We start from the raw sequence: 12365 nt of genomic DNA on the forward strand, positions 1-12365 counted from the left end.
GGTGTGTATCTGGGCATTTGCTTTTTTTTCTCTTTCTTTCTGTTTTTTCAGGATTACTCATAATCTCTTGGGTCTGTAAAGCTTATCTGGGTTGCTCTACCATTCAGAAACTGAAGATACAGCAACATAGGAAGGGAAACCAAGCCTTTCAGGTTTAATTCTGATAGAAATCTCCCATTATGCTTTAGAAAGTCACAATCTCTTCTGGTAGTGTTTTACAAGCTGGACAAGTGGTGTCCTTCAGGCCTGTCTATTCAGGTTAAGCTGTTTGAGGCAAATTCTCCTCATCCTTGGTGTGAATGCTGCCTTGCTGTTTGCATTTTGACTCCTAAGTACAACTGAAATATAAAATAAGTAATGGTACTAGTAAGCTCCAGCTTTGATTCATAACTACCACTGAAGATATGCTGATTATTCCCCATCTTAAAGAAACATATCCTAAATAACCCAAAAAGTTGAAAAAAAGCTGCATCTTGCATAAGCTTTAGTATTCTGTTTCAGTGATAATTTGCAAGCTGAATGTTTTGTTTGAGATGGATGTTTGGAATTAAAATTCAGTGGTCTTACAGAATAAAGGCTCTATATTTGGGGCGTTTGAAATGTGTGGTTGGTTTTATTTTCCTCTTAATTTTTGTTTGCTGGCTGTATTTACATTTTACGCCCAGATGGTTTTCTTTAACGTCTTAGTATAACTTACATGTAACATCTTGCACCAGAGTTGTTTTCTTGATTTATGCTTCTGTGTTTCAATAGTTTGAAAACTTTGTGAGAGAACCTAATGGGGAAACTGTTTTTTTAGCACTGTGGATGGCTGTTCTCTATCAACAGAAAACTGGAAACTTGTGGTTTGTGTGTGAATTGTTGGACAGTACTGTAGTTATGTCATGCTAGGGTTTTTTGTTTTATCCTTTAAAGAAGCCTAAAACCTTTATGCCACTTCAAAGAGCATGCTTTCTTAGCACATTAATAGCTCTAGAATTAAGGATTAAGTAATTTATATTTTTCATAAGGGATCATATTCTTCCCATGTAATAAAATTTCACAGAAGATGCTAAGGCCTGTATGACTAAGATAAAGATGAAACTTATGAACTAACACATGTAACATGAACTGTCCGTGGAAGGAGAATCCAGTGTTAGAACTCGAAATGCTCATTTAGTAAATAAAAACACTGCAAATGCTACTGGCTATAGCCAATCTGCACACAGCATTACCTGAAATAAAAGTTTGTACAGTAAAGAAATATTTATGGAAAATTTTAAAATTACTCTGCACCCTGACATGCAAGTCAGATGTCCTGCATGGCAGGAGGTAATTTTGTTCTATGAGTAAAAGTACCTGCTTTGCAATGGCAGCCTAAAAAACCAGGATATATAGAAATCCATAACGTGTTAAATTGGACTAGAAATTGAGGATATCCTCAAAATAAAATAACGCAGCCTTCCTTCTTTCTGCATCTGGGGAGGGCCTGAGGGCTTTTGAGATTACTTAAAAGGTGAAGTTTAATTGTGAATGAAATTATGCAGCTGGCACAAGGAGTTGATTTCTTATCAGTTTTGACTAGGCCAGTTATGAAGTGGTTTAGCTGCAATGACTAACACATTTCTGCTCCACTGTTGGACAAACTGGGTTACTAATATTCACAAGCAATGGAGTTTACATTTTCTGTTGAAATGTGCTGTTGCCAGAGTTCCTTTTCATCCCCATTTAGGGGAAAGAAGTGTAGCAGAGTATTTCCTTTTTGTATAAGGTGAATATAATAGAAAACAGGCAGAGTACATCAAATATACTGTGAATGTGCCACCTAAACTGGTGAAGCCTAAGTTGCATTGGCAGAGTGAAGATATTAACTAGTTACACCTTTCCAACACATTGAGATCTTTTCAGGGAGCCGGGACTTCTGTGCAATCCCAGCGAGGTGAGATCTGGTAAAGTAATTATAGGTTACATGGAAAAGTACCTTTCCTGCCTGAAAATCTTTCCATACACATTTGTTTGTATCTCGTAACCCCCTTCAGACAGTGCTTAGAGGAAAGTGTTATGCTAAATTCACTATCTTGGCTAAAAACTATTAGAAAACTTGAAAACAGCAGTTTTCACTAAATCATGATTTGCAAGTAATGTTCAATTTTGTAAGCCTGTGCTCTTACATTCAGACTCACTTTCTTCTAAAACATACCAGAACACACCAGCCCTACAAACAACCTGAAGCATGATCAGATCTGTGGCTTGAAGTGGAAGAACAAGTCCTGTTTTCATTGACTACAACGTTTAGGTTTGGCAGGCTCATACAATCCTGCAAACTATCATTGGTAAAGTATGGGTTTTTTTAATTAATCTTATGACTTGATTCATTTAGTGCAAGAATTTTAATCCTTACTATTAGGATTTCATTGCATTTAGGACTTCTTTTTATTTCTGCTTCTTTGCAGAATAGCTAATGTTCTCTCACCAGGAAAAAAAAAAAAAGAAAAGAAAGGAAAAAAAAAAAGACCCATAGGCTTAGGAACGCTTGGAGCAATTTACTGCTTTCTGTATTTTTTTTTAATTTTTTTTTAGTTGAGTGTGTTAAATGCAGACTTGTGGTCTGTTTTAAGTTGTGCTGTCCTATGAAGCCTTCGTCTCCCAAATGATGTTAATTCTCCCTGCATTGCATAATTTTGATTTCTCACTTGGTGGAGGAAGGCAAAGTACCTGTGAATGCATTTAAGAATGCTCCTCTTAGGTGCTGTATGCAAATGGCTGCTCATATATGCCACTCAGTCCTGTGGGAGATGGAGGAAGGTCTTATCTTGTTGCTCTGACATTGCCGTGGTGCTCTGAGCTTCTTCCTGACACTGCTTGTACTGCTGCCGAGAGAGAAGCTTCACAAACCTACACTTCCCCATGTGTCTGGGAAATGTCATTCCTAATTCATGTTCATGGCTTTCCTTTATTTGCTGCTGATCTCACTCCCGTGCTTGTTTTTCGGGCCGTTATGTCTGTCGGTTTTAGCACCTGCTCATCAGCTGATCCCCTGAGCCTCTACCATCTTTCAGAGCAAGGGAAATCACCAGAGAGGTCTCTTTGCCCTAAAATGTAGCTCTTCAGCGTTAACTACCTAAACTATATCCATGGCTGAGTACGTTTTTCTATCTGAACTTTGCTCTGCGGCTATATCCAGTCTCCCTTCAGCATCCCACTGCTGTTGCATTCTTGTGCTTCGTTTCCTGTCCTGAACTCCTGTACTGCCGAGTGATGCTGCTTCTCCTTGCTCACTTGAAGAACAGAGTTGTCTTCTGGCAGATGGTTGTTGCCATCCTTCCTCTGATATTTTTTCCACAATGAGCCGCAGCCTAGCCAGTTCCCTCCTCACCCATTATGAATTTGGAAATAAAGAACCAACAAATGAGTTAAAACTCTGACTGGGTCCCCCTGCTGTGTTTTCTTCAGTTCTCTCAAGTATGGTAACTCGGCAAGTGAAGATGGACCTGGTGAATTAGATATTTTGTGAGTAGACTGAAAACATACTCAGGCCTGAAATATGTTGCATTGAAACCAGTCTTCAAGGATATTTTAGAAGCAGTCTGACACAGCGATTCATTAAATGCTTTGAAATTCCTTCTTTTATCATTTGTGGAAGTTCCAGGGCTTCTCAACAGGCCTTACTGGCTTAGGTGCAGCTCCCCTAAGCATGACTTGACTCTTGAATCAGTTTACTTCAAGCCAACTTGATATGTCTGTTCTGATCTTCCATAGTTCCAGTATTAACCTGAGTTGGGAGAGTTTGGACAGAGCCAGCTTAGTTCTTCCTGAACTCAAAGGCATGTAGGAATGTCCACCCAGCATGGAAATGGAGAAAACGCACGGAAATGGAGCCGAGGGAAGTGAAAACAATGAAATGAAGTGGAAGGACACACGGTAGTAAGAAATCAACATGTTCCTGAAAAGCTGTCCCAGAAGATGCAGTAGTTGCTGTGAACAGACTGCTTGAGAAAAAGTTGCTAGGTTTTATGTTTGTATTTAGTAATAAATGTTTTGGCTGTCTCTGATGAAACTACTTTATTAAAATGCCAAATAGCAGATTTTATAGTAGAATGCATATAGTGAGACAACAGAAGAGCAAGCTATAAGCATGTTCTGCAACTGGTGCGCACATATTAAAAAGACTTTTTGTTTTTTTAAAGCAAAAGTCAGGCACTAGTTAAATAACTATTGCACATAACTGCTTTTTTTGGTTTTCTTTTCAGATGTTTGAAACAAGACATGTAGCTTGCTACTGTGCTATCATTTATGTAGAGTATAGGAAGTAACAGAAAGATCCATTCATAGGTAATTTAAACATACTCTTTTTTTCAACAAAATTATCTGACACACTTAAAAAGAAGGAATTCAACATCCAAGTTAACGTTGGAACGCTAGCCCTGAGTCTTTCCAAAAGAATGTAGGATGAATTTAACTTTTCAGGGGGCAAAGATATTTAAAGCAATACAAGCTATGTAAAGAGCTTAGGGATAGTCAACTAAATAGTTTTCTGTTGACTCAAGCACTCTTTTTTCTTATTATCACGCAGCATGGGATCAAGGGTGGTGGACATGCATGTGAGGAAGTGTGAAGAAATGGCTTTCTCTCTTTGTATATCTTAGTGGCTTTTTTAGACTTGGCCTTACTGCAACATAGTTACTGTTGCTACAGACCAATCTGGAATCTTTCCATCAGAAATGCTATTTTGAGTACTGAATTCTAAATGTTTCATATCTCATTGTTCTGAAATTTGTCACACCTAGAGCTTGGGAGGCTAACTAAATCCCATTTAATTTTAGATGGATTCTTCACTATGATAAAGACCAAATTTGGTTTTGTTATTTTTTTGGCTTAAGATTTCTAGTGATTTTTGAAGCCAGAAACATTATAGAGTTGCAGAGGTGGGCAGGCAGCACAGTCATCTGAATGGCTCAAGCAACTTGGCATGCAACATGTGCTTTGCATGTAGACTAAGACACATAATTTTTTTAAATGTTTGGTATTAGTCTAGCTTTGTTTCAGGTGAGCTGAATAAAAAGTACAATGAACACGGCGCTTCTGGAATTCCAAATCATGCAATGTGGATGCTCCTATACAGCTAGCACCAAGCCAACTTGCTGCTTGTTTTCTTTGTTCCACTTAAACAATAGCAGATCTACATCTTTCACGGGTTTTTTTTCCTGAGATGAGTAAAGCACATCTCTTACTCAGCATGTGAATCTCAGCCGTATCCTGAAGAAATTCCTGGACACATGAAAAGGGTCATGATTGCGAATAGTCAGCATGGATTCATTGCCTTCTCTGATGAAATGTCTACATCTGTGGATGCGGGAATTGCAGCAGATATTGTTTGCCTTAACTTTAGCAAGACTTTTGACATGGTCTCCCATGGCATCTTTGCATCCTACTCGGGACGTTAGTGTAGACAGGTGAAATGCTAGGTGGACGCAAAGAATGGCTGGAATATTGGGCTGGACAGAGATTTTAGTTGTCAGACAGGAGGACGGAATCCTAAGGGGGAAAGTGGGAAGTTGGAAGCGGAAGAATACAGCCAAGAATGTAGTCACAAGTCTGAACTGTGACTGACTAATTTCAGAGATTTGGCAGATACTTTTAATCATGAACAATAGGTTTAGGTGATTGCTGCCTGGGTACTTTTTACAATGAGGCTAAATTTCCCATTGTTAATCTTGAACACGACAGTAATATGAATGTCTGCAAACATTTTACTGCCTTTTGTATTTCTATCTGTATTCTCACTTGCAGATTTTTGATGCATTTTGGGCATCAGTGCACATGCTCTGAATCTCTTTGCCTAGTGGTTAGTAAATTAAAATACTGGCAAGCATTGTTGTTTCCAAAAGCAAAATGCCAGCAAATATATGTATTTTCAGATCTATCTTAGAAACTCACTCTTGATCATACTGTCTAGGAGGCGGGGGTAAAGTGATAAGATTGCTCTCCTTCTGGCCCCATTTTTTTGCAGTGTCATTGTAATTAAACCAAGAGTGGTGATTTGGGGTGGGGGCGTTGTTTGGTTGGGGTTTTATTGAGGAGCTTCTCTAACACAGTGTGTTCTTGATTAATACAAGATGGAGCATCTGGTAGACTTAGCACATAAAGGCAGTACGATTACATATTTTTTTTAACTGATTCAGCTTGGATAAATTGTCATAATGCATTAGTCACTACTATGTGAATTAAGGTGAAGAGAAATAATGGATGTAGGCATAGAAACAATGAATGTAGACATTGTGTCTTATTCTATGAATGACAGGGATTTCTAAGAGAAGAACTGCCTGTTCGCATTCTCTGGCGACCTCCTGTGTATAATTATTTTGTACAATGAGTGGCTGTTCTAGCTTCATGTTAAACATCCCAGAGGTATGTAGTAGATGTTAACGGCAGTGGCACATTCTCTGGCTGTGTTTTCCTTCTTTTCAGTTTAAATCTTAATATAGGACCTATTGTTTGCCTAAAATATTTTACCATTTCTTTTCCTTCCTAGAGGGAATTCTTCATCTGAACATTTCTAAGCAAATTCTTCATATCATATGTTTCAGTCAAGCTTTTCTTCTGGTTATTTTAGTACATCATCACTGAATTTAGTTGGACCACATCACTGTAATTGAGAGCAGAAGACTGATTCCTTTAATCTTTCAGCATAAATAATCTATTTCCCTGATCAGTTGGGTTTCTTCAAATTTGTCAACATCTTCAGGGTAAGGAGGTTCTTCCAGTTCTGATAGCACCTGAATTCTTTTTGAAGCACAGAACATATTTCCTCAGGCATGTTATTAATTATGGATATTTCCCTAATTCCACTTCTCTGACTATTGTCCAACAGTTCACATCTGGTACAAATAAAAAAAAGTTTTTGTGCTTTTCATATCAAACATGTAATAATGACCATCCTGCCTTTGTTCTTATTTTCAAATCAAAGTTCCAAATCAAAAAAATCCTTTTTATATAATCTCTTAAGCTTTATAATATTGCACAGGATAAGGCTGCTTTTTTATGTTTTGCTTAGCTGTATTTACTTTCTTGCTTCTGGACGACTAGTGATTTGAGGTCTGAGACCTTTGTATCATTTCCCTTTTGAATTTTTGCTCCATTTGGAGCTAGCATAGCCCATAACTAGAATCAAAAAAGTTATGCAAAACCTCTTCATAAGAGGGACGAGTTGGAATAAAAACCACTCTTAGGCTGCAGAGGCTGTGGTGATATGTTTTATGCCCATATTGCCTTCCACTTGAGGAGCTCAATGCAAATTACTCTCTGTAAGCAATGGGAATATTAAGAGGCATTGTAGAGTTAGTGGTCAAATTACTTTTTAAGAGGTTTAATTTTCCCTGTTCCTCCTTCCAGCCAACACACATAAACGTGTATGTGCATATAACTATCTAAATTGCTGGTTGTGCCAATCTCATAATTGCATTGGTACATACAGGTTTCAAGATCTGAGCTATTATAGCCCTGGCTTAGCTTCCCAGTAAAGTATTCCTCTCTCAGACTGGTTTCCTAACATAGGTAGGAACAACCCTGGCTCCCTTTCCCCTATTTAATTGCTAACCTAGGTTGCTGCCAAAGCATGCTACGGAAATAAATTGTGTTCCTTTCTTTTTGCCTTAACCATTTTGATGGAGAGGGGGAGGTTTCTGTAACGGCTCCTTTTTACAGAGGTGAGATGACAACAGCAGCTCATCTGAATGACCCTGTCATACTCTCAGCCATGTATTTGAGACAAAATGCTTTATTTAGGAATGTACCATGAAATGAGAAGGATGTTTTCAAGAAAAATCTGAATATGATATGTATAATGAAGAATGATAAATTATAGAAAGATTTTTAGATATCAACACTGACTATAGCTCTATCAGTATAAAAAGGGTGGAGAGGGCTGTTGATGTGACCTTAATTTTGCCACATGAATACCTCTGTAATGTGTAAGAGGCTTTGCTTTGAATAGGTTAAGTATAATTCAGAAAGATACATTGAAGCCTGACTCCATAAAGGTTCAGCTGTCTATGTTTGTCTAGAATGACTGACCTCATTAGCAGTACTACTGAACCTAAGTAGCATTCAAAGACATCTGGCAAACGAGCACAGTAGGTTATGAAACACAGCTCCCATGGCTTTCATCCAATTGCTCGTTCTGTTAATGACATAAGAATCTTTGAAGAGAATCAGAGTCCAGTATATCTGAACTAGCTCACTCTGAAACACTTCCAGTCATTGCTGGATTAAGTACAAACTCCTGATATTATATCCAGTGTGGTACTTAGAATTGCTTGTTTTGTCAATCAGTGAAACAAAAACATGCTACAAATGCATATACACAAAACCTGTGATGCGTAAAAAACTGGATTATGGATTAACTATTTGACTGTATTAGAAACACCTTGTTTTGTTTTGGTTTTTAAACCCTAACAATTGTTAGGGAGTGATAATGAGACTTACATAGTGGGTTTTTGAAAGCCAAAACAGTCTATACACCCATGGCACAAGAATCCTTTTTGACTACTTTGCAAAGCACCCACAAATATGCTCAAGTGAGTCCATACCTTGTTTAATTTGCTCTTGTAATTATTCTAAACTTAAGCATTAAATAAATACAGGTCATATTTAAGCAGTTGTCATGAGTAGTCAATACGTACATTGATTTTGCCTGTGAGAAAGAAAACTACTTTTTTACATTTGAGTACTGTTTAAGCTTAAGAGAATGGTTTATAACCAAACTATGGTAACATGACAGTTCCCTGGAAGATAGAGTTTTTAAGTTATGTGCTTCTACCTGACATTTATCTGGTTTCATCAGAACACTTTAAATGTGCTGTTAAAATCTCATAGTATTTAAAGTAAAAAAAAAAAAAAAAAATTGGCATTTTCATCCATGCAACTTTTGTGGAATACTAATGGTAAATGAAAAATACAAGCTAGGAGTCTTAATCTGCAGTCATCATTCCATACAAATCCTTAAGGTAAAATTAACAGTTTAACAAAGCTACTTAACTACATGAAAATTATAATATAAACACTCGTGAATGGGAACAAATTTGGTTGTGTATATAAAACATAGGCAGCATACAAACCCAGCTATACAATTTGCGAGTAACGCAAACCAACTGTGTTTGGGCACCGCTCTGTGTGCGTCAGGGCGTGTGTGCCGCCACAGAAGTACTAAATATTTCAGGCATTGTGTTTTGGGGAGGCTATTGACAAACAAGAATTTATTAATATCAGAATAATATTATACTCTAGTGGGTTTGTATGGAGAGGTTTTGGTAGCGGGGGGGCTGCAGGGGCGGCTTCTGTGAGAAGGTGCCAGAAGTTTCCCCCATGCCCCAGTGGAGCCCGTGCCAGCCGGCTCCCAGCTGGACCTGTCACTGGCCACGGCTGAGCCCATCGGCCACGGTGGCAGCGCCGCTGGGGTAGGAGATTTAAGAAGGGGAAATATCTGTGCGACACAAAATTGCAGCAGAAGAGAGGGCTGAGGCGGTGTGAGAGCAGCAGCCCTGCAGCCCCCAGGTCAGTGAGGACAGAGGCGGGGGGGCTCCAGGCACCGGAGCAGCCATTCCCCGGCAGCCCGTGGTGAAGCCCCTGGCAGGGCAGGCCGTGCCCCCAGCCCACGGAGCCCACGGGGGAGCAGATCCCCCCCCCCAGCCCGGGGAGGGCCCCACGCCAGGGCAGGGGGTGCCCAAAGGAGCCGTGACCCGTGGGACCCGCGCTGGGGCAGCTCCCGGCAGGGCCCACGGAGGGACCCGCGCTGGGGCGGCGTGTGAGGAACCGCAGCCCCCGGGAAGGGCTCCCGCTGCGGCAGCGTGTGGAGGACTGTCTGGAGGACTGTCCCCCGCGGGAGGGACCCCGCGCTGGGGCAGGGCGGTGTGGGAGCCCTCCCTGTGCGGGGGAAGGAGCCGCAGGGACAGCTGTGAGGGACTGACCCCAGCCCTGTCCCCCTCCCTGTGCTGCTGGTGGGGAGGGAAAATCCGAAGTGAAGTGAAGACCAAGAAGGGAGGGATGGGAGGAAGGCCTTTTAAGATTTCGTTTTTATTTCTCATTATCCTACTCGGATTTGATTGGCAGTAAGTTAAACTCATTTCCCCCAGTGGAGCCCGTTTTGCCCGTGACAGTGATGGCTGAGAGCTCTCCCTGCCCTGACCCCGACCCACGGGCCTGTCGCTGTACGTTCTGTCCCTGCCGGGCTGAGGGGGGCAGGGACAGAGCGGCTGGGGGGCGCGGGGCCGCCAGCCAGGGTCAGCCCACCCCATGTACCTATAATAAGAAAAACTAAGTTACATGCTTGGTTACTCCTTAAATGGGAACCTTTTCTTAATATCTGGTTTATAAGCTGCAAATTAAGCCCATCATTTCATGTCCTCCCAGAATGGATATGGAAGACAGATGACTACAATAGTCCTCCCTACTGAACTTTTTTATGCATATTCCCTTATTTTTCGCTTCTGATAGTTGGCCAGGTCTTGTTATCTTTTCTCATAAATTGTGTATTTAAGGCATATCTTTATATTTGTTGGTGATCTCTGGGCTTGATCTGGTTGGTTCCCACCCCTCTCACCCCCCCTTGTGTACGAGTTGGGGTTTGCCAGGCAAATCACTGAAGTATTGATAATTAATAAGATCTAATATAAAAGTTTGAAACAGTAAGGATCAGTTTGTTCATATCTAAAGAGGAAGAATCGGAAACTTCCACTGATGTGAAGTCTATTTGAGTACATGTAGGTGTTGAATATAGATCTTAGTGATCAGCAGTCCTTATTCATTTGCTGTCTTTGATGAAGAAAAAAGTTGGTGAGATGCATTCATGTGCAAAGGAATTTCAAATTTGCTTATAGCAAAGCAATGATCCATCAGAACTGCTCTGACTTTGAAGGATAAAGAAACACAGATTTTCCTCTGTGCCTGGTGCCCTCATGTGGCTTTGATGTTCAGCTTCTTGCAAATTAATTGAAGACATCGCTGCATGGCTGACACTTTTGCTGTGTAAAAGGTGGGGAATGATTTGCCTGTATAGCCTTGTCTGTTCTTCTGTGGCTACAGCATCTTCTGGAAAGCCAAAATACACTGTTTGCCATATGGCCAGTTGGATTTGGATGTGTGAAATCCTTGAGCTCCCTAACTTAAACCAAGAACATTTCTCACAATCCTCACACACTGACATATGTGATTCAGACCTTACTCTTCCAAGGGCTGTTAAGGCTAAAAGGAGTTGTGCTAAAGTCACAACCTTCTGTAGCAATACTGTTAAAAATGCTGCCATAGACCTGTTGGTGCTTGTAAAGAACTACGATTTTTTGGTTTGACTCTAACATTAGGTCAGATTTTTATATTGTATACTCAGCTAAAATATCACAAATTACTTCTGTCAGGAAATAGAGTTTTAAATGTACTTTCACAGCTAACCTCAAATTGTCCCATTTTTCTTCCAGCTACAGCTGTAGTATGACAAAGAAATATCTATATTTAATGCTGTAAAATATACACAGGATAAATGTTTCTATGCACAGCACTTCTGCATCTGTCATTAAAATATTTCTAAATTACTGATTTAGAAACTCCACTTTAAAATGCAACATTTAGCCACAAACATTATGCAAAAAACTTCATATAGCATATTCATCACATGTCCACACATTACAATAATAAAATTTTTGCACAAGCAAGAGGTGAATACAGCTGTGGAGGCTGCTGGTGTGGTTTGATGCAATGGCTTTCTTGTACTGTGCTTTCTAAAGGTTGCTGTCGAAGCTTTTCTTTACAGCTGGATCAGATAGATTTAATAAGTATGGAAATTTTCCATTAGCTTTAAAATACTATAAATTTTTAAGAGACTTTTCAGAACTTTGAACATTCTGAAATTTTGCTTTGTCAATTTTTTTGATGGAATGTCAGAGAGTTGAAAATTCTGATTAAAAATTGAAAACCCCCACTTTCATGTCATCCATACTACTGTTAAAAGATATATAGGGAGCTGGAAAATGAAGATGGAAAAGATCTGAAGCTAAAACAGCTGAAACCAGGCATATGCTTTGTTGTTAATATGATTATCTAATGAACATACTCATGCGAGTACCTGTGCGACAGCAGTCACACAGCCTTCAGTAAAGCTTGGCCAACGGTATTTCTGGGAACACCATGACTCGGATATCTCTGTAAACAGTGCATTTCCTTTGTTCCTGCCTTTTCTACAGATTCAGAATCCAGGTGTAACCTTGAGTGATTCTGTCAAAAAAAAGTTCCAAAACTGAATGATTCAATATTGTGGCTATATTAATGGCATGTCCTCCGCCTTCCTCCTTCCTCTTTTCTTCCTCTTTTTCTCCCAGTTTGGAGATATAATAGTGTAC

The sequence above is a fragment of the Falco rusticolus genome, chromosome 10 (assembly GCF_015220075.1).
Source record: "Falco rusticolus isolate bFalRus1 chromosome 10, bFalRus1.pri, whole genome shotgun sequence".
NCBI lineage: Eukaryota > Metazoa > Chordata > Aves > Falconiformes > Falconidae > Falco > Falco rusticolus.